Raw genomic sequence first — 24,654 nt, 5'->3', positions numbered from 1 at the left:
AAGTGTGGCAACCCCCCTCAGATTTCTTTGAAAAGCCTGATGTGCTCTACTTAACACTTAAGAAAATTCACTAGGGAATAATGACCTCTAATTTATTTTGGCTACAGTGATGTTCATCTGTGCTTCTGTTCAACTTGCTCTGAAGATTTCAGGGTAGTTTTTAACCAGGGACTGACTCATTCTCTAGCTGCCTAGTAGTTAATCTGCTTGGATATTTCCCCAAATAACCATCTGCTCCACCTTGTATTTGTTTCACTCTGTGACTATCTTAGTTCTTGGTCTGTCCTGCTGGTTTATTCAGCACTCTTTAAATTTCTCCTCTGGCCTTATGTCTGGTTGCTTATGTTTTGGACAGACAATAGAGGTGATACAGGCCATTATTCATGAGAAGCTTCAAGTGTAACGTGAGAAACATCTCATCTCCTGACCCCTGTTAGCATAAGAATTGCTGATAAAATTCTGGACTGAAAGAGAAGAATCTTCTGGGAAAAATATAGGCAAAAGTTTCACTTGAGATGTGTTTTGTAAGAATAATCCAGATTAATTCCCTGCCTAAGGACCAGATCTAACTCCTGGTGCAGTTACCAGGAATCCAGAGAGGTGCTGTGGGACAGACCTAAGGATGCTTGTGACATTTTAAACAGGAGAATATTCTTTACCACTCCTGCAGCCTGTGCTCTTCAGTTTATATTTTTTATCCAAGAGTCATGAAGTGATTTGCACACTTGAGGGAATGAAGCCTCACAACACTACTGGAGAGTGTGTAAATATAATTCTGTTGATTCCACATCTGGGTCAGCTGAATTAAAGATTGAAGGGGTCTCCTTCGATCAAGTTACCAAGTTTTAACCAGTTTTAAGAGATTTTAACAGAGTTACATCTGAAAGAAGCTGGGGTGAAGCAGTGGGAAAATCACATATACTGCAAAAAGACAGTCGAAGGATCATCAGACACTAAACTCAGAGTACACCTGACCACAGGAACCCAATTTTGGCAGCAGCTGAGCACAGACCTACAGTTCAGAAGCCAAGCAGGAGTTGACCCACGCTGTTTCCTGAGGATGTTCCTATGGAAAACCCCCAGACACACGGATTCATTTGTCCTCAAGCAACAAGTGCTGCACCACAAAACCCCTCGGGATCATTCCAGGGGCCAAACTCTTTCCAACAACCATTCTCAAAGCCCGTTGACTTCATCCAAACTCATTCCATTTTCACATCTACCAGTGGCTCCAGAAATTTGGTATCACATTTGCTGGAGAATCCAACACTGCCTGGGTTCCACAGGGAGAAAAAAGTAACACAAAACACTGAAGTTTTTGCACCTCTAGCTCTGGTGATTCTAATCTCTTACTTCTTCCTTTTCCTTCTCTCCTTGTATCAACCCCAAGCAGGGTATTGGTGCTGTTTGTGTGTTATTTCACCCCAAAATAACATCAGTGGTGTTGCTTTTGCAGAAGTTGAGCACTAAGTCTACTGAGCCCAAACTCAATCATTGCTATTTTAAAGGCAAAGCATGAAATAAATGCATTAAATAAAAGCATTAAACAGCAAACCAAACAGGCAATTAGTATTTTAGGATGGATTCAAGGGGAAAAAAAAAATCTACATGTAAATACTCCCAACTATTCCAAAACAACGTCAAAACACACCAAGAAATGTTTATGGATGCTCCAACTGCTAATGGCATGCAAGAGGCTTATCTTTCAACTATCACAGGTCAGTGAAAAGGAATATGTGAATTTGCAAATGTTCCTTGCTTGGCTGATCCATCAATATGATAACTAATACACACTTAAACTCCTCGATGTACTGCCTGAAATTAAAACAACCAGATAGCACAGAAAGAGCTTAAATAACCATTATCAATGGATTTCAGATAAAAGTCAAGAAATAATTTCAGGAAGATCACCCAACACAATCAAATGAAATAGCTTTGGAAACGGGTCAGGGAAGTGTGAGCTGGCAACCAATTACATTTCCTATGCACAGGCAACTCAGCAAAAAGTCTCCCCAAGATTAAAAACCTTGACAAAGTTGGTTCAAGCTGCACTTCTCACTAACTGATGGGGAAAAACCATCAGTAAACCAACAACCTTCTACTTCCAACAGTGCTCAGGGCAGAGAGGATGTCTGCTCAGAGGGAGGGTTTGGGGACAGGCTGCACCTTTTCTCTCCTTGTTTTGGGAAGTCAGGAGTGGCCACTCAGATTTATATGTTGATCATGGTCTGGAATATCCTTGTGGTCAGCTGGGGTCACCTGTCCTGGCTGTGCCCCCTCCCAGCTCCCTGTGCACCCACACTGGTGGGGTGAGGAGCAGGAGAAGCCTCTGTGCAGCAGTAAATAAAACATCCCTGTGTGATCACCCCTGTGTTCATCACAGACCCCAAACCCAGTCCCATCCTGGCCACTAGGAAGAAAATCAACCAGCCAACATTTTGATTTTAGCACCATTCAGAGGTTCCATCTGGAATTAAGGCACCTCAAGGCTACTGACACACTCCACAGCCCAGGTCCTCAAGAAAAATGTCAAACATTACTTAATTCACCACAAAAAACCTTGTAATTTAGGAGCCATGGAAGAACAATCTCACCCCTTAGTCCCAGGGAGGGCATTTCAAAACCAGGCAAACATGGGTTGGGGGTCAGCACTGAACTCACACACAGAGTCTGAGGGGGGAAATGCTTCTCCCTGTTAATCCTGTCTCAGTTCTGGCCCAGCTGCCTCTGGGGTTCTCCTCTCTCCTGGGTGGGACCCTGCAGCTCTTTGATTGCCTTGCATATCTGCAGCTATGTCATTCCTGGCTGACCTTCCCAAAGCCCAGATGTTTTCCTCTCAGAGCTGCAGGAGCTTGCCAACAAACCAGCCTGGACCTGGGTTACTCCTAAGCCTTTCAGGGCCTTCAGCAACTTTTTGACAGCTCTGAGAGGTTGGGGGAAGCAGGAGGAGAGATGGGAGACATTTCCTCCATCATTTCAGCCTTTATTTTCCTTTCTCTCCCCCCAAAATGCACCTGGAAAAATAACATCACATAAACTTCTGGCTGTGGAGCCATTTCTTGGATAACAGGGCAGTGGCTCACAAACATGTTACTGCAAAACATGTGGAAAATTGTCCTGTCTCCATTTCCAGCCCTTCTCTCCCCCTCCACACAGAGTGTCTTCTAAATAGAGCACAAACGACTGTCATTAAAGATGAAGTTTGTGGGTTGTGAAGCTTCAAAAAAAAAAAAATAAAATAAATAAAATCAGACAGAGCAAGTCAGCTCAGCCCAAATCAAAGCAGAGGATCACAGGAGATGGTCAGAGCAGCCCAAGCCACATCTGCACAAGGACTTGAAATTCGGTGTTTTATTTGGGGTTCTCTGACCTAGTTTAGCCTCTTCTCCCACGCCAAATTTGTCTCCTATATGGGTGTTGCATTTGGGGGTTTATGGGAGCTATTGGGATGCATATCCCTGATAATTGGTATTCCCACAGCTTGTGTCTCATCCTTCCTGATTCTCAAGGGATCACAAGTACCACCTTATCAGCGGCTGCTGAGGTATCACAGCAACCTGTTCTGCTTGTGCCTGTGCAGGACTGGCCAACAGTATTCCACAAAAACCTCAGCTGGCATCCCTGGGAGCTCACCCAGGATTGTGCCCAGCCCCTAGAAATGCCACCCATAAAAGCCCAGAACACCCTCACTTCCTAAAACCAAAAGTTAAATGCCATTTGTTAATGTTGAAGCTCAGCCATTTAAGTCCATCATCCAAAACCACATCCCTTTTAGGTGTTGGTTTCTTTGAAGGGGCTGGAGGAACATAAATTAGCCCTAAACACCTTGGCTTTTCCAAGAAGAGATGTTTCCACGAGCAAATGAAGAAAACAGACTCCCAGGGGCCCCACATAAAATCTGGCATGTGAGAACATTTCAGACCAGCATTTCCTGGGGCATTTCTGAACTCTATTGATTCACGTGCACAGGATTTTGTCTCCAGCCCTGCAAAAGGACTGGGCAACAAAGGTGGGAGAACAATGCACCGAGAAAACAAATGTAGAGCTTTTCCCCCCCCCTCAAATTAATTAAAAGAAACCAGGCCTGATTTCCTCTGTTTGACACCAGTAGGATGCCACTGAGTCCTCAGGAGTTAGTCCTGACTTACTGCAGCCCCTCAGTCCCACACCCCCAGCACAGGAGCCACTCTGAGCTGCCCTCACCCAGGGCTCCAGCACAAGGCTCCCCACATCTGCCACCAACTCAGAGTGTATTTTACTCACCACCCAACCCCTTTTTTTACAATCCATTATGTTGACCATTAAGGTAATCACATGAATTTGTAAGTCTGAGATGGGGGAGCCATGTGAGCCTCCCTGGTTGGGTTTCTATGGAAACAATTCCCCCGGCATCCTCGGTCCACATCCCGTATTCCTGCCACTGTCTCATTCACACACTCGAAAATCCCCGTTTTCCAAACACTCATTTCGGGAGGGTGGGGTTTTCTTCTCCCTCCTCTTCCTCCACTGAGCTGGATATCACTGGGAGGAGGTACCTGGCAGGTCACTGTGCCCCACTCCTGACCCAGAGGAATCAGGGTGGGCAGCACAGTCCCCACACAGCTTTTTGGCTTTTTGGTGCAACTGGCAAGACTGAAAATTAGTCCTAATGATGTTTGAGCAGTTTGGCCACTTTCTTCCCTCAGTGAAGATCTCACAGGAATTCCAAAGGAAACTGGGATCTGTAGCAACTTCCATGAAGTAGCTGCCACCTTCCCACCTCCTTCCTCTGCTCCCTGGCAGCTTCACCCATCCCATAAAAGCAATCCCTTATGTGAAAAGTGGCAGCTCCTCTCCAAGTGCAGCCAAGACACGCCAGACTTCAGCCCCAGGATGGAATCACTCCCTCCCCAGCTGGAACAAGGAGCAGGCAAGGGAGCCAGAAATTAACTTCCCCGTTAAAATCTGGCCATGATGCTTCAATTAACACTCCATCCTTAGGAAAAGTACCACATCCCAAGCAACAGGGCCTCCATCACTTCCCTTCTGAGCCTGTTTCTCAGTACAATGGGCTTCACACTTAATTTTCCTCCCAGTCAGCCCACGTGTTTAATTGCTCAGCCTCACTGTAATTCAATCCCCGTGGACCACTGGGAACAATTCCTTCCTTGTGTCTGCAGAGCTGCCACCACCCTGATCAACTCAGCAAGGACAGAACTAAGGGTTTGGAAGGCTGAAAACATGAGCTGCTACACCTACTCCGAGCAGCTCCACTGAGTAGTTGGGGTATTTATAGACTGCTCCTCTGTGCAAGTGCCACGTACACCCAGGAGTGGGTTACACCTGCAGCTCCTCAGTGCTTCTCATGGCAACATCCCACGTTTTCTGGGACTGTAAAAGCTGCCTGCATTTCTGCAACAGCACATGAAGAACCAGGTGAAAGAAATGTCCTTCCAGTCCATCCTTTTGCCAATACTCAGCTGAAGCATTAAACGAAATTTTAAGCTTTGCCAGCTCTGCTTTGCCAGCCTTTTGCCCCAGAACAGACATCACCGAGGCAGAGGTGCTACAGAAGGAAGATGTCCAAATATTATCTGCCTTTAACCTCTTTTTATTCCAAATATATCAGGAATTACCTTGCAGGAGGTTAAAACACCAGTTGCCTCCTTAAACTACCACTTGCACTCCTGCTGTGCCAGTTTTAAAGGAGCACTGGGGCTGCACTTTCAGACAGTATAATTTGGCCCAGATCCCTTTGCTCCACTGTTTTCTCTGGGACTGTTCTAAGTTGCACCAGATGAGGATATTGCTCCGAAAAGATTCCGCTTTAAAACAAACACACAAACAAAAACAGGTTTAGACAAGACCAGGGATTTTGAAGCTGCATTCCTGCCTCCAGAACCTTCCAGTGACTTGCAGCAGCCTCTGCTCCACCAAGCCACAAATTTGTAACGCTTTAATCTTTCCATGTAAGTCAGTTCCTCTCCGCCCTTAATTGTTTTTGTTGCTCTTCTCTGAATTCCGTCCAATTTACCACACAGTGCAGGCTCCATTACATCCCAAAGGCCAGAAATATGGTGTACAGAAGCTCATTTTCAAATTCTGTGACCTCGATTCTTGGGAGGATTTCAGAGACCAGACACCAGGCTATAAATGAAGAATGTGAGCCCGTATAGCTGGGTAATTTAAATGCATTTTCTGTGAATAAATCTACCCGGTGCTTTCTTGATCTATACAGTCTTCTGCCATAGGGGCCTAACATAAAAATACTTCAAAGGCTCGAACAAATTCCCTCAAGATGTGATCTTCAGCATTTCAAAAGCTGAAAGACATAGACAAGGTTTAAAGTGATCATGATGTATTTTCAAGGTAACACTCCTCAGCAACTCCTGTTCACCCATTTCTTGAAAGTGAAATTATATCACCTCTCTCTATATAGATCTTTTTAACTTATTGACTCGCTCATGAGCAAGGCAAAGATGAAGTGAATTTGCCTTTTGGTTGGGGGTTTGCTGTAGCTCATTATCTTTAAACGAAGCACAGCAATGCTTCCTTCCTTCCAATACCTACTAGACAGTTCCAAGTGGAAATCCTCCAGCCACAGGCCCTCACCACTTCCCTGTTGCAGCACTAACAAAGTTTAGATTTGGATTCAAGTTTCAGCCCCTGTGTCGGGCCAAAACACGACCCTGAGCAGCAAAGCTCCAGTGAAAGATTATTTTTATGTTACACCTCCGTCCCATCTCTGATATTAATTATACACTTGGAGCTTTAAAGCCCAGAGATATTTTAAAACTGGTGCTCTTGGCTGAAACCAAGATTCCTCGTGTCTTCCAAGCAGTTCCCTAACAAACTCCCCGGGACTGAGGGATATTTAATGAGAATGCAGATGATCAGTCACAGCCCTCCTTGCACAGTTAACTCAATCAACAAACTACTAATGACTCCAGCATGGCCCAGCTTTTTTTGGCTAATGAGAACCGTATTGACCAGCTTTTTCCCTGTTCTGCCGGGATCAAACGCCAATATGGAACGAGTTGGGGGACAACTGTAACATTACCCTGCCAGCAAAACTCTGACCAGCCACAGGACAGAGCCTGAGTGTCACCAGGGAGCCCCTTTCCCAGCCCTTCCATAGGATGGGGCTGTCTGGGGAAACCAAACCCCTGAGGAGCACAGAGCTCCCACCTTGGTGCGTGGCACCTCAGAAAAGCCTTTTGTTCCCAGCACCACTCCTCCTCCTCCTCCCTGCTCTCTGCTGCAGGGTAATTTGAGGCAGGTGAGAAGTAAATACCTTCTGCTTCCTCTCTTTTTCGCTTTTGTTGCTGCAATTTCACCTCGCCTCCATTTTTTTTCCCCTTCCCTCCTGCTCCAAGCAGGAGTCAACTGACCCTAGGAAAGAATTCAGGGGTGTATATAGATCACAGAGTCTGACCCCTCCTTATCACCAATATGGACCATTTTCCATATGGAAACCCAACAGGTGACCATGCTGTGAAAGAAGGGCACTATTTATTTATTAGTTATTGCAGAGCCTGAGGACTGAGCTGGGAAATAGTTCATTGAGTGTTATCTTGCCTGCTACACAAAGATTTGCTCCCATGGAAAGAATTCCAGCGACTTCAGTCATCTTTGGACTAACACTTTGTTTCCTTCCCAAATAACCTTCGGTTCCTGGGACGGTCTGATCTGCAAAATGGCCAGCTTCTAAACCAGATTTTCCATCCTGTACCCTGGAGAAAATGCTCCAGTCTGACCACTTTCTCTCCATCAAGAGAAGACCCTGGGTTTCATTTTTGTCCACACAAAATTATTTTGCTGGGGCTCCTTTCCCCAACCCTCCACTCCCCTCAATCCAACAGGGATAACACAGAATGTTTTGTCCTCTGGAAAGTACAACTGCTACAGGAAAAACCAAACCAGGCATTATTTTGCTTTTGAGCAGCTTCATGCTACATCACCAGAGAGCCACTCTTGGCTGCAACCAAACCAAAGCAAAAAGGAGAGAGGAGGAGTAATTAGGATTTGGGAATCACTGAAAAGCATCAATTCTCCAAAGTTTCTTTTCACACCAAGCTCATTTGCTGGTTTGCTTGAACAGAAGTCATGGAGAATGCTCACAGCCCATCACCAGGGACTCCTCAAAGAGGAGCTCCCACACAGTTCACTCCACTTTTAAAGGCTTAAATATTAAATATCATTCAGCCAAGTCATAGAGGGGGTCCACGCTTGACTTCATTCCTCTCTTAACAATATCCTCAGGCCAGGGGCCAGGAATTCAGACACTTAATAACTTCCCTGGGCTGAGAACTCTTCACCTGGGGCATGCTCTGCTCTTATCTGCAGCTGGAAATGTTCCTGTTCATGCCATGCTCTGCCCTGGCCACAGCACTCTTTGCTCCACTGACTTTCTCCTGCATTATCTTAACAGGTTCCAACTTCCCAGCCCCACCTGCAGGTCCACACAAACCCTTTTTCTGGTACCTTCCAACTCCCTCTCACTTTGGCTTTAATTCTACAACACCAAACCCCTTTGTCCCCTTCTCCTACCCCAATTTCCCTGTCTTCTGTGCCACCCATGCCAAGGCTGATCCCCAGATCTCTGTGACTCTGCTGGGGTGACCTGTTCTGATAAAGGAGCTTTTACTCAGTCTCCCATTTTTAATGCTGTAGGGCCTAATTTCTAACAGTTCTCCATCCTCTTCTCACACACATTCAGCTTGCCAAGAGCAATTGCAGTGACTTGTGAGCAGTGGCTGGAGCTCCACATCCACAGGCAGGTTCCTACTCTTCCCTTACAGCATTTTGAGAGGTCCTGCACAAACATTGATCACATTTATCTCCTCCAACCACCTAAGTTCCCAGAGGAAAATTCAGAATGAGGTCCAACACTGTGTGATTTAAGCCCATTCTTGTCCATTGTAAGCAGATAAAAGAATCATTACAGTTGGAAAAGACTATCAAGTCCAACCATCAACCCAGAGAGCAGCCATTCCCTCCCAGCAAGGTCTGAGAGATGTCCAAGTCACTCTAAACTTTATCCTCTCGGGCATCAAGTTCTTGAAATATATGACTGGCAACCCCCGTGTAAAGTAAATTAACTTTGCCAATGCTCTTGGTTTTCCTTTGCAAATGGAACAGGGCTTCAGCACAGCCAGGTTTTGTGCTGCTTCCTCAGATTACTTTTAGGTTCATTAAGTTCCAGCTTCAGGAAGAAAATGGTAGCGTTTGATTTATGGGTACAGGGAAAGGAGGGTGAAGTCAGCAATAAATCCAGTTACAGCAGTGTTGCTCCAGCTCTCTGCAAGCCAGTCCCAAGGAGCCCCCAAATTCCAGTCCAAGATCAGCACCCAGGGCTGATGTTCTGCACAAACCCTCCCCTCCCTCTGTGCCTCAGTTTCCCTCATCACAATAAGATGATGCCAACTGTGAAGCTGAATCCTGGGATATTCGCCAGAAAACAGAAAACTGCTTCCTTAAAATGGGTTATTTGTGACTTCTGAAGCAAATATGAGAAAATGAATGAATTTTCTGCCTGGGTTTTGTCTCTTTTTATTGCCTTTGAAGAGCTGAGAGGAATGACTGGAAGGTTCTCTGGACAAATCAATGAAAGTAACACCCAACAAATGACCTTTCCTCGGCGTCTCATAAGTACCTGTCAACTTCAGGAGTGCCACCACGACTGAATGGAGAGATTTAAAGCCAGACTATTCATTAGAGAGCAAACTATTATTCTAGAGGTTTAAATGAATTGGCCAGTGGCCAGCCTTCCTTACTGCTTAGGTACCACTAGGAAAATGGAAAGTGGCTGCTACTTGGCTTGCACAAAAGCACAGAAGAAGGGGAGGGGGGGAAGTCCTTTAAGAGGAACAAGAACCAGGCTGTTCAACTGTCTGACACCCTCACAGGATGGCACAGAGGGTTAGCAGAGACGCAGGACAATCAGGGAACCATGAAAACAAGCAGAAGTCTGTAAATACCAGAGGTGGCCTCTATTTTATGGCATCACTGACCATCCACCAGCTAAGCAGAGTATAATGAATGAAGTCAAAAAATAAAGAGGCTGAGGGAATGACTCGATAACCCTTATTTTCTTTTCTACAGCAGATACTACTTACTTGCCATCTGCAGTTCTGAATTAAAAGCTAAATAATCTCCTCTGGTACATCTCATGTTTGCCAACACTTCAAACTAGGACTTACAAACCTCACCTGAATTTTGCTTGCCCTGCTGAGGAACCCAAGTTGGAAGGGACCTCCGAGATCATCAAGTCCAACCCTTGATCCACTATCACTGTGGTTCCCAGCCCATGGCACTGATGCCACATCCAGTCTCTTCTTAAACACCTCCAGGGATGGAGAATCCACCACTTCCCTGGGCAGCCCATTCCAATGGCTGAGCACCCTCTCTGCAAAGAAATTCTTTCTAATATCCAACCTAAACCTCCCCTGGCACTGCTGAAGACCCAGCCCTGTTGTCTTGCTGATGGTTGCCTGGGAAAAGAGACCAACTCCCCCCTGGCCCCCCTCCTGTCAGGGAGTTGCAGAGAGTGAGGAGGTCTCCCCTGAGCCTCCTCTTCTCCAGGCTGAGCCCCCCCAGCTCCCTCAGCCTCTCCTCACAGCACTTGTGCTCCAGTCCCTTCCCCAGCCTCGTTGCTCTTCTCTGGTCCTGCTCCAGCCCCTCCATGTCCTTCCTGAGCTGAGGGCCCAGAACTGGACACAGCACTCCAGGGGTGGCCTCACCAGTGCTGAGTCCAGGGGCAGAATCCTTCCCTTGGACCTGTTGGCCACCCTGTTCCTGAGCCAGGCCAGGATCCATTGCCCTCTTGCCCCCTGGGACACTTGGCTCCTGTTCAGCTCCCTGTCCATCCCAATCCCAGCTCCCTTCCTGCCTGGCTGCTCTCCAGCCCCTCTGGCCCAGCCTGTAGCCCTGCCAGGGGTTGTTGTGGCCAAAGAGCAGGACCTGGCCCTTGGCTTGGTTGAACCTCATCCCGTTCAAGCAGCTGCTTTGCCTCTCTCAGGGTCTTGCTACCCCACCACAGGTGTTCTACCAGCTCAGCTGGCGGGGGCACAGGCCCTGAGAGATTCCATCTCCCCCTTTTTGTTTTCTGTGGCTGCCACATTCTAACCCCTCTTATTTTCCCTCCTGGGGGCCGTTTGAAAAGCTCCCTGTTCTCGGGGCACCTCGGGGGAAGCTCGTGGTCGCTCTGTGGCTTCCCAAAAAGGAAGGTTGCATTTTGGATGACACACAGCCAAACAGCCTGACCATGTGTAAAAATAAGATTATACAGCACAGCCCACGGTTCCAAGTAGCCCAGCTTTGCCACAGATAAGGCAGATGGAGGAGGCTTAAGGATGCAAATTGAGCACTTTTTCTTCAAAAACTACCCAGCTGCTGAAGGTGCAAAAGGCAGAGTTTTAGGATAAGCTTTGTGGTGCAATTTGTTTCCATCACACCCTGCTTATGATGATTTAGCTGAGTGGATCCAGAATCTGTTACAGTAAAACAGGTCAGAGTGGATATGGGAAAAGATATTTCCATTCTTCAAAGGCAGAAAAACAATTTTTCATCTTTTCTGACTGGATACAGTTAAAGAAGATTACAGCTGGTATGATTGCTTTTGGCAGCCTAGTGTTTGACCTATAATTCTGTAAAAATATAACTAACCCTTCAGATATTGACTGTCAGGAATTTTCCCCCCATGTGCTTTTTGTTCTTCTCAGCCTATTTTATATGGAAAACTTACCATATTATAGATGTGCATATAAAGATTCCTTGGCCTATTTCACGAACAGACAGAACAGATTAAGCTCAACAGAACACAACCAACAGCTCAAAACTACCTCTGGTCACAGAATCACAGGAGGGTCTGGGTTGGGAGGGACCTTAAAGATCTTTGGGTTCTGACAAATTGCCACGGGCAGGGGCACTTTTCCCTGGAGCAGGTTGCTCCAAGCCTTGTCCAATGTGGTCTGAAACACTTGGGCAGAGCTGCCTCCTTGCCCTGGCAGCTGAGGGAGCAGTGGAGCAGCCAGCCCAGCCTGGTGGTGACAAAGCCCAGAGGAAGCAACTGCCCTGCACAGACACCTCTTGCTCCCACCCCAACAGAGAGGGAGGGGAGAAAAGCAGGCTCTGAAAGCTGTTTGCCAGCACTGCTGCCTTGTGTGGCTGCAGCAGCCTTTGGAGGAGCACCACAGCAGGCACAGAGAGGTGAATTAACTCCCTGGTGTCTGTGGGAGAAGGGAGAACATGTAAAGTCCAACGTCAGCCTTGCATTAGTTCAAGCTCAGTGTTGGAGTCCAGCATTAGCTGCTCCAGGTGCAGCCTGTGCTTTAGGGAGTCCCTGAAGGGAGGACACAGGGGCTGCCTGGTGATTTTTGGAGGTGGGTTGTTGATGATAAACATCCTGGCCCACGATGAGGAAGGGAGGTTAATGCAGCCAAGCCCAGAACAGGCCCCGTGCAACTCCTTCCTCGCTGCTTCAAGTTTAACTTTCTCTGTTTACTTTTTAATTTAATGTATTCTTTTGATCTCTCTTCCTCTCCTTTCTCTTGTCTCCCCCAGTCTGCTGACACAGGAGAAGCATGACAAGCTCAGACAGGCTAACCTACTTTTTTCTTTTTCTCTTGTACATGTTAACGCTCCCACTCTTCTACCCAGCATATGAAAGCTCATTGCAAGTATCATTATAATGATACCACCAGTCCCCTGTGAAGTAATTCCCCCAACTGACAGGTGAAGAAACTGAGACACACAGAGCTCTTAAATTACTTGCCCCTCCAGCTTACAGAGGAATCCAGCAACACAAGTGGAAGTGAAACCCAACAGGCTCCTGTTTTCCTTGGTCCCAATCTATATGAAATTATTATGCCTCCACCCAACACAGGTCTGTCAAATACCTCCACTTCTAAACAGACTAATAGCAAAGTTTTAGGTGTCAGTCACATAGGTTTACACATTTCTGTGGTTTAAGGAACCAAGGAACTCTCATCACCATGTCCTGGGTGCCTTCAGTCTGTGCTGTCACCTGTGAGTTGGGTTCAAGGGGCCTCTAAAGCTCAGGGTGAGTGTTCCTGGCTCCATCTCACCTGCTCTCTGCAGCCCCAGAGCTGTACTCCGAGTGGAACTGAGCTTGTTTTCACATTCAGCCACATAGTCTGACCCAGATTTTTACATTTAGGCTGAGCTTCCAAACACACTGACCTGAATTCTCTGCGTGTGCTCATCTTTGGGAGTTTCAGCCCGACTTGGACAGGTTGTGTCCATCCCTGGAAGTGTCCAAGGCCAGGTTGGATGGGGCTTGGAGCAACCTGGGCTAGTGGAAGGTGTCCCTGCCCATGGCAGGGGGTGGAATGGGATGATCTTTGATGTCCCTTCCAACCCAAATCATTCCATTTTTCTGTAAGTCCAAAAATCACACGCAAACGAATTTCATCCCATGGATATCCCTCAGCCAAGTTGTTTTCCCTCTTTGTATGGAATAATTCAGTGCTAAGCCCTGAGCTGGACTTTACAGAGATCAGATTTCCAGTTATGACACCAACTAAAATTCAATATCCATCACTCCCCCCAGGATACAGAATCATCTTCAGCATTAACAAACCCCAACTTTCAAAAGTACACCTTGAAAATTAGTCTAAAATTACTTGAATTTACACACTGACACCTTTGGGGTTAACATTCTCCATTTGTTCTGTGCAACAAATCATGCCTTTTTTATTTTATGCAAGCTGAAATTAGCACACTGTCTTGGAGCTCAGCCTTAAAGGCAAAAAATCCAAATTCTACAAGGAGTGAATAATAAAATGAAAAGTGGACAAAGCACAGAATGTCTACACCAGAGCACTCAGAATAATCAAACCATGTTAATTTTTGAGGTAAGTTAGTCGAGCACTACTTAAATCCCTGTTTAGATGGTTCACTTCACAATCAGAGTGGCCTGAATTAGATTTCACTAAATTTAGTTTGGAAGCGAGTCAAATTGAAACAAAATCACTTTCCACCATGAACAAGAGTGACCACAAAGGGGCTCAGTGCAGTTTAATGCATTTTATCCATTCATCACCAGTTTAATATGAATTAACTTCTGCCCATCCCAGTGTAGACAAGCCCACAGTTCTTTACATCTCCATGTGCAATAATGCTCCCTTTCAGCTCAGTTCTAATGTCTAATTATCTTGAACACAGCGACATCCACACCACTCTAGAAAGAAATCAATCCTCCCTTTGCTCTGAGCTATAAATGCATGTATTCCATAATCAGCCTAACAGGACAGACAGATGGGATTGGACATCTGGGGAGCACACGAGAGGCCAGCTCACATATTAAATTATTTTGCAACCATCCCTTCTCAGACCCAGCTTTGGGTGGTTCTCCCTTTCCACGCCAGAAAACTTTGAGAGATGTTTTTGGTCTGTGAGATGTTAAATAATAACCTCTCAGCTGCATTACTGGAATGCTTTTGACTGCTAAAAATCTCCTTCTACACCTTGTGCATCTTATCTCCAGCATTTCTTTGTAGTGCTGGAACTCTCTGCTCCTGCCATCAGCCCTGGGACTCATTTCTCCCATCACTGACACGTGGCTGCCTCTGGGGTTAAAAGTGAGCACACAGATACCTCTGTGGGACAGACAGCAAAGGAGGAAAATCCTTTTTTCTAGGACTTTTTTCTAAGACTTCTGGGACAGCAACAGGGCATGGAGCAAATGTGAACTGGATTCAGACATGCTGAGGGGTCTAAAACAAACCCAAGCCCAGCAGCTCCTCAGGAAGGCACTTGAGGGCAGTTTTAATTGTTGTATTTTTCCTTCTGAATTTCCAAACCCATCCAGTGGGGGCCATCTCACACAGCAGGGAGAAAAGGCAAATTAAAGGAAAGGCCATAACGATGTGAAGGTGAAACTGAGACTCAGAAGGAGCCAAAGTGCCCAGAGCAGGAACCTTCCTGCTGTCCCACAACACTCTCTGCACTGAGAGCTGAAGAACTCTGCCAAAACCTGAGTTTCTTGCACGAAATACACAAAAAAAATACAGGGATACATAAAAGTCACCAAGCTACTCACATCAGTTTACGCCTAAAGCACAAAAATATTTTGGTAGTGGCGACAGGAGAGTGGAAGAAACAAACACCAAGATCTTCAGGTTTCCCTCCGAGTTATAAACCACCCAATATTTTCCCATTTCAACTAAACAGGGGACCCCCATGGAAAAACTGGGGAAAAGACATTTTGGGCAACTCTTCTCCAGCGATATGCTCCCAAAAAAAAACCCCATGAGGTGGGTTCTAGCCAGGATTAGTGTTATCAGAGAGATATAAATTGGATCCCAGGTGAGGTGCTGGATCTCAAGGGGAGCTGGTACTGAGTATCAGTCAAATGTTGGCATTTCTCCCCCTCTCCTTCAGGTTTTCCTTGGAGGTCCAATAACTTACAGAAACACAGGGTCTTTTCTGTGCTGGGACTGCCTTTCCCTCCCTCCCTCCCTCCCTCCATCTGTTTTAGGAGAGTGGCAATGCTCTGAAAAGACCGGATCTTGTTTGACTTTATTGCTGTTGGGGGCAAAGTGAAAAGAGTGAGACCCATAAACACAAAGATGCCAAGATACAAGGAGACTACATGCTTGAATGCCCAGCCCTGGCTGCTTTGTTCCCTGAGAATAACCAGCATCTTGGTGGAGGTCACATACAAATATATATTTATACATCTTTGCCACAATGAAGAAAGTGAAGCTGGGGAAAGACACCAACGGACCATTTAATTGCCTATGGTACAACATCTCTTTGCCCCTTGAAGAAATCATAAACCTTATTTTTATTCTCATTTCCACTCTGAATTGATACCTTCTGTTCTACTTTTCCCCTCTACAGAAATGTCTCTGAGTGTTTCCCTGCACAAAATCTTTGAGGGGAAGGAAAACAAACATTTATGGTTGCACAGCACAAACCCACTCAGAAAACAAATCACAAATTTAACTGTAAACTCTGAATTCAGGGCAGACTGGTTGAAGTTTCACTAAACTCAGTCATCCCAGGCTAATTTAGTGCTTTCTGTGGCAGCAGCTCCCAGCAAATCACCTGGAAATCTCTCACACTTCAGGTCCAGAGCTCTGGGCATCCCTCTGAAGCCTGACCTCCCCAGCCTCTCTGCCCTGACCCACAGCAGTGACCCCAGCCCAGGTACTCCTGGGTCAACAGTCCTGAAGAATGAGCCCTAAATTTCCAAGCAAAGCAGTGACTTTGCTTTTTGTGAACTCCTTAAAGCTGCCTCTGCTCTGCTGCAGAACTCAACGAGCCCCAACCCCAACATCACCATCATCCCATGGGTGATCCAGGGGTCACTGCTTTGTGCCTCCAATTTGGTCAAACCCCCAGGCTAGGTGGGAGGAAGGAGTCCATAAAACACCAGGCATCCCAAGGACACCATACCAGTCCAACAAAGTTTTCCAGCAGAGTTTTCCACAGCCCAGGCCACCCCGTTTCTCCAGGGGAATGTGGAAGCAACATGATTTTCCCCAGGGAAATCCTGGGGCAGGAGGGAAAGGTCATGAGAGCAAACCCCCCTGAGTTCAGCAGAATAATGAGAGGGGCCAGGTGCTTTGTGGAGTTCAAACTTCTGTGCTTACACATCACCCAAGTTTATATTTAAGTCTATAAAAACTGAGCAGGAAAGAACATGTGACGCAACAAAAGATACAATTAAAGAAAAGGAAAATAATCCATCACACTCCCCACGGCCAGGGTCCAAAATGAGTTCTCAGCACAAAACTGAAGCCTTTGTCCATCCACATCCCACAACACAAATTTTCAGTGCTCAGATCCGAGACACTTCTGGGCCATCAAGGTGAGACTTTGCAGCTGAGCTCACAAACTGGGACGTCGTTGTAAACGGTTTGGAAGCCCAGCAAATTTTAATATACATGGCAGGATGTGTGACCAAAGGGATTACCCAGAATGGCTCACCTGATTAGTTATACAAATGCCTGCCCCCTTTTTTTTTCTTTTTCCTCCCCCCCTTTTTAATCCAAGACCGTGCAGAATGCCAAAGGGGAGAATGGAGCAGGGGATGTACTGGAATGTCTGAAGGCTACAGACTTGGGATTTATATTCCATGTTGAATTCATTGTTCTCTCTCCTACCCCCTCTGCCCTCTAAAATATGCTGCAGCCATGACAGAAATAAATTAGCCTGAGGTACAGGTCACACCTTCAAGGGCAGGAAGAATTCTGGGTAAAATCAATAGAGAAGATGGGAGTCTCTAACAGCTGAAGCAGAAAGAATGACGCATTGATGGCTTTGCATATCCCCAGACAAAGGCACTTTGGAGAAACCCCAGTCCCTGCTGCCTTGGGAACACAAAGCTCGTTTTTTCAACCACCTGAACCCCAAGAGGCGACTCAGAAAAGCCCCATTTCTATGGGGAATTTGCATATCGAGGCAGAAAATTCTGTCCCTTTGCATCCCTGCCTGGGAAGGAGACCCAGAGGCTGAACTCTGGCCCAGGTTGCAACTCTAAAAACTTTTTCCAAGCGAGCAGAACCTGCACCAAACTTCAGCTTGAATTTTGCAGCCTCTCAAGTGGCTGCCTCAAACCAAAAAAAAAAATCCCCTGAACTTCAATGAACTCAGAAACAAGTCCAGGAGGCACCAACAGATATTAATGTATGTGTTGCTTTCATTACTCTCACTTGTGATTTTAAATGCAGTGGATAATATATTCAAAAAATCACTTACATCCACTGAGAACCTTAAACTCGGGTTTTAGCATTTATGAATCCCAGTTCCTCTGAAAGGAGGAGATATAAGATTCATAAGGATATGGATATATGAAGATTCATGCAGGAGTCGAGTGGTTTTTACTAAATGTCCCTGTGGTGAGTTAAGTATTAACTCTCAAAGTGAGGCACATAACCTGTGCAGACACTTCACAGATCCCACAGGGTTCCCACCTGCCTTTCCAGGTTCCTGAAAGCTTTAAAGCCTGATTTAAGCTCCCCCAATACTTCTAAAAATAGGAGTTTAACTTCTCAGTCCCGCAGGAGTTTTTGAAATTGCTACCCAGGAGGTTTCTCAACAGACAGAGCTAAAAGCTTTTCTCCTCTTCTGTCCCTCCCAGACTTCTCCAGAGACAACTCTGGCCCAAAAGCAGCAGGATCTAAACCCAAATGAACCCTGATTTTCTGCAAAGCCAGCAAGAAAATGTCAAATAAGTACCTTTCCCCTGACCTCTTTGTTTGTTTGTTTGTTTTAAAACCCACACAACGTTCGTATCTGTATTGTGCTTTGATCATTAGACTCACACTTCCACCTATGGCAAAATAACTGTATTTGTACTTACATTTGTGGAGTCTGTGAGCAATATGGTAAATAGAATTGCTTTCCTTTCCTCTGCTACCTGTAAAATAAATTAATTCACCATTAATACCAGTGCTGCACTAGAGGGTTGTCTTTTGCTTACAATCACTGTCCCACGTCTCAAATGATGCAGCAACACCTGCAGCAACTCTCTGCCTTTTGGGAAAAATTAGAGTAAAGTCAGCACTTTGAGGGAAAGTGTTTTACCATGAACTTGTAAAGATGATTTCAGGCAGACCACAGGCTTCCAGCTCCTACATGGCTCATTCCCTGCCACTAATTCCATGTGCTAGTCTTGGGGACAGGGAAAACGGGTAGAGAGACACATCCAAGATGTTTCCCAGGAGTATTTTGAGGCACATGATCCTGGTCAAACATTAGACAGAAGAGCCTGCAGTGACTTGCCCTGCTGTTCCTTGGCTCTTCCCAAGGACAAAAGCCCAGGGTGATAATGCACAGTGCTGCCTGTGATGCCCTAAAATCCAGCCTGAGGTCCCATTATCAGTTTTTGCCTTGCACTTCTGTGTGCCAGACATGAAAAAATCCAGTTGGGCATTCTGACATCAGTGCATTCAATGTCATCCAGCGCAGCTCTCTCCAAAATAAATCATCCCCTGCTTGTTTTACACCTCCCTGCCCACTTTTGGAGGACATTCCAACAATCACAAGGGGACTTTATCTGCACAGATCACATTTAGCATCTGTAGGTCAAGAATGACCCATCAGAGATACACCCATGTGGGGGCTGGACCAGCTGGCTCCCTTTTCCCAGGGACTTAGCCAGGGTGTTTCAGATGGGTCTTGACATCCTGATATTCCAAAGGCTCTGAGCAATCACCATCTCCAAAAAAAAAAAGAGATATGTAAGCACTGAAACAAGGAAGCTGCCTGGATGGACTCTCCCAAAAACCCCCTGGGCTCCTGCTCTGCACATCCCAGGGCAGGAACAGCCTCACAGCAAAGGTGGCTCCAGGTGATGGGATCCAACCCATTCCTCCCATCCTGCTCCCTCCATCCCAGTTTCTCCCCTGCCTATGGATTAGGGCTGGTTTCAGAACCCAGATCTCCATTTCAAAGAGCAAAATCACACGTGGAGCTCAGGACACACACATTTTAAGTTTTTCCCAAAAAAACCAGGATTCAGCACACAAATGAAAGAGAGAAAACAAGGCTCCACACATTTGCCATGGCTTGCTCCACTCTGGAGGTAAATGAAACCCTAGAAAGACCTGGGCCTTTCCAGGAACTGTGGAATTCCCCTCTCTTGTTTTAAAAATACAGAAGGATTTAAATCCAACCACGGAACAGGAGTAGACTTGCCTTGGGAATACCTGGGAAGGTGAAGGAAGATCTCTATATACAGATAAATATATAGATATGAGGATCATATATAAACATAAAAGGATGAAAATAAAGATGGGCATGAGGCTAAATAGTTTACGGGCCAAAATCTGGGGGATATTTATTTAGTGGACATGACAATTTTACATCACAGGTAGGGTGGGTACAGTCTGGGCTCCACAGACTAAAAGCTGTTTTTCCACTTCTCCAATCCTGTAAATTGCGAAATCTCAACCCTTAGGAGGGGAAATGGAACAATCCCCAAACATTTCCTGCCCCTGATTAATATTTTGCACGTGAGGTGGGTTTGTACAGAGCTGGATTCCTCCAGCATGGATACCTGAAAATGAACAATGGGGGAGGCCACGTTGTTTGTGCCTGGGTAAGGACAATACTTTGCCTTTCCACTGCCATTGGATGGAGGAGAAATCCCCTGAGGGGACCTGGGGAACCTCCAAAAGTTAATGTTCAAAACTCAAAAGAGGATGTGCAGTTTTCCAGCCTGGATTTATCACTCCTCTGGAAGCACAAGGCATTTTTTTTTTCCTTCCATAAATATGCAAAGTACCTCCCAAAGGAGCCTCCCCATTTCCCAGCCCAGGAAATGGAGGGGTGGGAGGCACAGAGGGGACAGACCCCTGTGGCCACCCCGTGTCCCTCTGCAGCACCACAGCCCCCACCAGGTCCCTAAATCAAAGAGGAGGAAAAACACAAAGGTATTGAGCCTGCCCTCATCAAAAGCTTCCTTGGATCTCAGGGGGATAAATGCAGGGAAAGATCAGAGAGCTCCAGCTTGGGGTATTTGCAGATTCCTTCTGCTTGGCCTGGCTGCTCCCTGTCCCTCCAGGGACACAGGGCAGGTAATCCCAGTGGGATCCCACAAACCCCACTCCCTTCCCTGGGCTCCTTGGCACAGAAGAGGAGCTGAGGGGGTTTTCTGCCCAGTTTCCAGCTGAGAGGGCTGAGCAGCAGCACCACTGGTGTAGTTTGCAAAGATATTCTGCACTTCCAACCCTCTGAGTAAGAATCAGGACTAACCTGCTACCCCCTTTTTTCCTCCTGAGATCCTTTGTCAACTTCCAGCTCGCAAGAACCAAATAATAAATAGAAATATAAAGCTGTTACACACAAGGATTTTACATTGGCACGCATCAAAGTTATTTCTTCAGTTATCTCCAGTTTCTAAAGTTCACAGAATTCAAAAATCAGAGGCTGTACCTACTCCTTGCATACACAAACTTCAGTCCTAACTTCTGACAAACAATATGACCATTCCAAAGTATAGCAGAGGACAAAATTTAACACCAGAAGCTGCCAAATGTTTCTGACCTACTTCAAACAATCATTAACTACAGGCAGTTTCTAATTATTTGAGCCCATTTCACTTCTTATTCAGTGGGCATTTTGTTTCTTGACCATTTGGCCTGTGTTCAGAAAAATCTCCATTAGGCAGCACAAAGTCTCAAAAAAAAAGGGAATTATTTTCCTTCCCCACTTCAAGGTTGGGAATATTTTGAATCCTCAAGAGACAGGAGTTCTAAATATGCTTTTAAACCCCCAAAGTAGAGAGCACTTAAAAATTTAAAAGCTGAAAAATTTAGCCATCAAGTAAAATTTAGTTATCAAGTAAAATTGCTTTCTCTCACCTCCCTGCTAAGAGTTTTGCAATTCATTTTCCAGAAAGGACTGGAAAAGGATTAAAAGGCAAAAAAACCCCATCGATGCTGGGGCTGGAAACGATCACATGAACAAGCCACAAGATTTGCTTGATAACATACAGTTTATTATTCAAGAACGAGTCTCATTTTCAGCTCTAAGGGAGAGGGCGGGGAGAGAAGGGGGAACAGGCTTTTAAAACACAAGCTGGAAGCACGGGCTTGCATTTATAGGAACCACTAAAAAAAAGGAGAAAGAAAAGAAAAAAGAAGAGGAAAAAGTAAAGAAAATAAATCTCCACGCTCCCAGCAACTCAGGTTTTTAAGTTGAGCAATCTCAGGCTGGTTTCACTTAAACCAAGTTTTACCTTAGCACAGAGAAGGAACAACCAGAAAGCTGCTAAACTTTTGGGGGGAAAAGTTCAGCCCTGGCTGAGGATGGGAAGGGAGAGAGGAGAGCAGGGACAAAAGCTGTGGTTAAAAAGCCAAGAGCTGCTCCCAAAGTCCCTCTGAGCCTCTTACTGACCTAAGGAGTCTTCGTTTCACAGGTACCAAAGTTTGTCTCCTTCTCCAGGGCAAGATTCCCACTTGCAGGCAGGCACGTTACTGGGAGCGCACCCGGCATCAAAAGAATATTGTTTCCAGTCTTCTGAGGAGGGAAGGGAAAAATGCAGCCCAGGCAGGTACTGTTTCTTCCCCAAGAAAAGTAAATCCGGCATTCTGGAATGAGTTCAAACCTGGGGCTTGACAGGCAAAGGAGAAAAAGCTTTTTCACTGAGCATGCTTAGTCCTGCACTGCCTGCACACTTAATGAACATTACTTCCTTCCCAGTGGTTACTCCTAGTAGAAATCCACACCCCCTACTCTTTCAGAAGTCAGGAATGCAGCTGAAACCAAAGTCCAGAAAACATGCCCGACACCCAGACAAGGCCCCACAGATCAATAAACTCAGGTTGTGACCCGCAGGTCAGTTTGTCAAACAGGACATCAGGGTGAGTTTTTTCTGCACTTGGTGTAGTTTGCTTTATGCCTCAGCTAATGCTGCTCGCTCCCCAGAGAAAATAAAACTGTGCTGGCTTTTAAAGAATGATTAAATGCTTCAATAACAGATGGGAATTCTCTTTTCAAATCTTGTCTTTCCAAACCTGCCCTAAAGTGAGGAAAGAAGTTTTATTCCAGACTAAATTCGGTTGTTAAGGTCCCTGAACAAAAGCTGTTTGAATGTGTCGTGGGTAACGAGTATCTGGTGACCACAAAAAAAAAAAAAAAAGGGGGAAAAAAAAAAAGGAGGGAAAAAAAAAAGGTCCTTTTATTTAGTTAAGGTCTAATCCTGTTCCGTTTGCAATCACATGGAGTTTTGTCATTACCTCCAATGGGAATAGCACAGGGTTTTAGATTACAAATGCTTTCAGGCAAGAGCTGTGTCTACTCCAGTGACCTGCACAGGCCAGACTGGTTTTGGCACTTCAATTTGCAATTTACACCGTTGCTGTGGCCGAGCCTTCAGCCCCCCCCTCCTCCCCAAACTCACGGGGGCCGCCGAGGGAAAGCCATTCTGCAAAGTTGCATGTGTTATTTTTAAAGCTTTTCATTGCATTTTCAAGCTTTCCAGTTCTTTCCCGGGGGTTACTCTGAGCTCTCACGTCTCAATTCTCCTCCACAACAGGACCAGAAATGGAGCCTTTTTGTTGGGAAGTCTCTGCCCCGTCACGGCCTTCAGAGAAACACCAAGTGTGGGAATCAGAGGGAAATAAGGAAAGCCATAATATTGTCTAATCACAACCCCAACTGGATGGGACATTACCCCCTAAGATAATGAATATAGCTCTAAATTTTAAAATAGGTTAAAGCTCTGTCACGACCTCAGTGTCTGAGTAACCCCAGACTTCACAGGGCTGTGGGCCCTGATTTGAACACGACAAAACCATGGAAGACATTAAATCCCTGAATTCCAAATGGCCCAGACCTTTAGAATACAGACCCAATTTAGACTGCAAGTTTTGACAGTGCACAGTGGGAATATATTCACACTAATGTGTTTCAGAACCACTGCGGGTCCTTTGCTCCAAAGTGCAACCCAGTGATGTAATTTCTTTAAAAATTAGTTTCCTTGGCCACACATCCCCAGTCGTCCTGATTTCATTCAAAATCATGAAAGGAAAATCCCAAAACTACATGGGAAAACCAAGCCCTGCTGTATTTCTAGCGTAGAGAGTTTGAAGAGGTTTTGGAAACCCCCAGAGAAAGTTTTGTGTGGATTTGGAGAAGCAGCCATGGCCAGCTAATTAAATCCAAATGCACCCACCAAAAGACTTTTCCACTTCATATCCCAAAGATTTTGTTTGGTCAGGAAAGTCCCTAACAGGGGACTTTCCTAAGAGGCAGCTAAATTGGAATATTATCTCCTCTGGACTGCCTCTCAGACACTTTTCTTGGCTGTGCCAAGAACTAAAACTATCAGGTGTTTATTGAACCCGAGCCATGGAAAGCAGGTGGACAGTGCATGTCATGCACAACTAAGAGGAATTATCCTAAAGCTCTGAACTGATGGGTCCAAGGCTTACACACAAGTCTTTACTCTCAGCAAAGAGTTGTGGGGATTTTAGACATCTCTGTGCCCCTCATTTATTCATAAAATCACAGAAAGGTTTAGGTTAGAAGGGACTTTAAAGATCAGCTCTTTCCCTGCCATGGGCACCATCCACTAGCCCAGGTTGCTCCAACCTGGCCTTGGACACTTCCAGGGATGGGGCAGCCACAGTTTCTCTGGGCAACCTGTGCCAGGGCCTCAGCACCCTCTGAGTACAGAATTTCATGCTCACATCACCACTCCCCCCCATTTCTGCAGCCCAGGAGGATGAACAGGGCGCTGCATCCTTGGAGCTGGAATTGCCACCAGGAGCAGGAGCCAAACCGATGGAAAGGAAGCTCCTTGGGAGCATCGTGGCTGTGACCCCGGGATGGCAGAGAGGTGGCAAAACACAACCCAAACCAAGCGTGCCAGCCCTCCTGGCACAGCCAGCACTGCTGCAGGTACTCAGCCCGTGCCACAAAGCACTCCTCCCAAATCCTGGCTGCTGGCTGCCCGGGATCCCTTTTCCTTGGGAGTGCCCCAGCACGGGAGCTGCAGGCACATTGCAAACACGAGTCCCAACTGCTCATTCCCTTCATGCCCAATTAGCCAGGAGCTCTTGGCACAGGGATTTACGGAGCACAGCGCTGGCCCGGCGCTCAGACGGCCCCGGCTCCAAGTGGAAAACACACTGCCACCTCCACTTTGCTCCTGGAGAAGGGAAGGGAAAACCAGGCAGGGCAATCAAGGCCACA

The 24,654-nt window shown here is 46.1% G+C and overlaps 1 long non-coding RNA gene across 1 annotated transcript in view; it reads right to left on the bottom strand.

The window, feature by feature from the left end:
• The window catches only part of LOC108640739, a 35,629-nt gene extending 13,519 nt beyond the window's left edge, over positions 1 to 22,110 (bottom strand). Inside the window, exons 1-2 of the long non-coding RNA XR_001921439.1 lie at positions 21,853 to 22,110; positions 18,314 to 18,370 (exon numbers count right to left, since the gene is read on the bottom strand). This is a non-coding gene — a long non-coding RNA (uncharacterized LOC108640739). The remainder of the gene's footprint in view (positions 1 to 18,313; positions 18,371 to 21,852) is intronic.
• Between the last annotated feature and the right edge of the window lie 2,544 nt (positions 22,111 to 24,654).

Source organism: Manacus vitellinus, unplaced genomic scaffold, assembly GCF_001715985.3.
Source record: "Manacus vitellinus isolate BGI_N305 unplaced genomic scaffold, ASM171598v3 scaffold_41_pilon, whole genome shotgun sequence".
In the NCBI taxonomy this organism is placed as follows: domain Eukaryota; kingdom Metazoa; phylum Chordata; class Aves; order Passeriformes; family Pipridae; genus Manacus; species Manacus vitellinus.
Note: the sequence above shows the minus strand (reverse complement) of the source record. Positions and strands in the feature narration are given on the sequence as shown.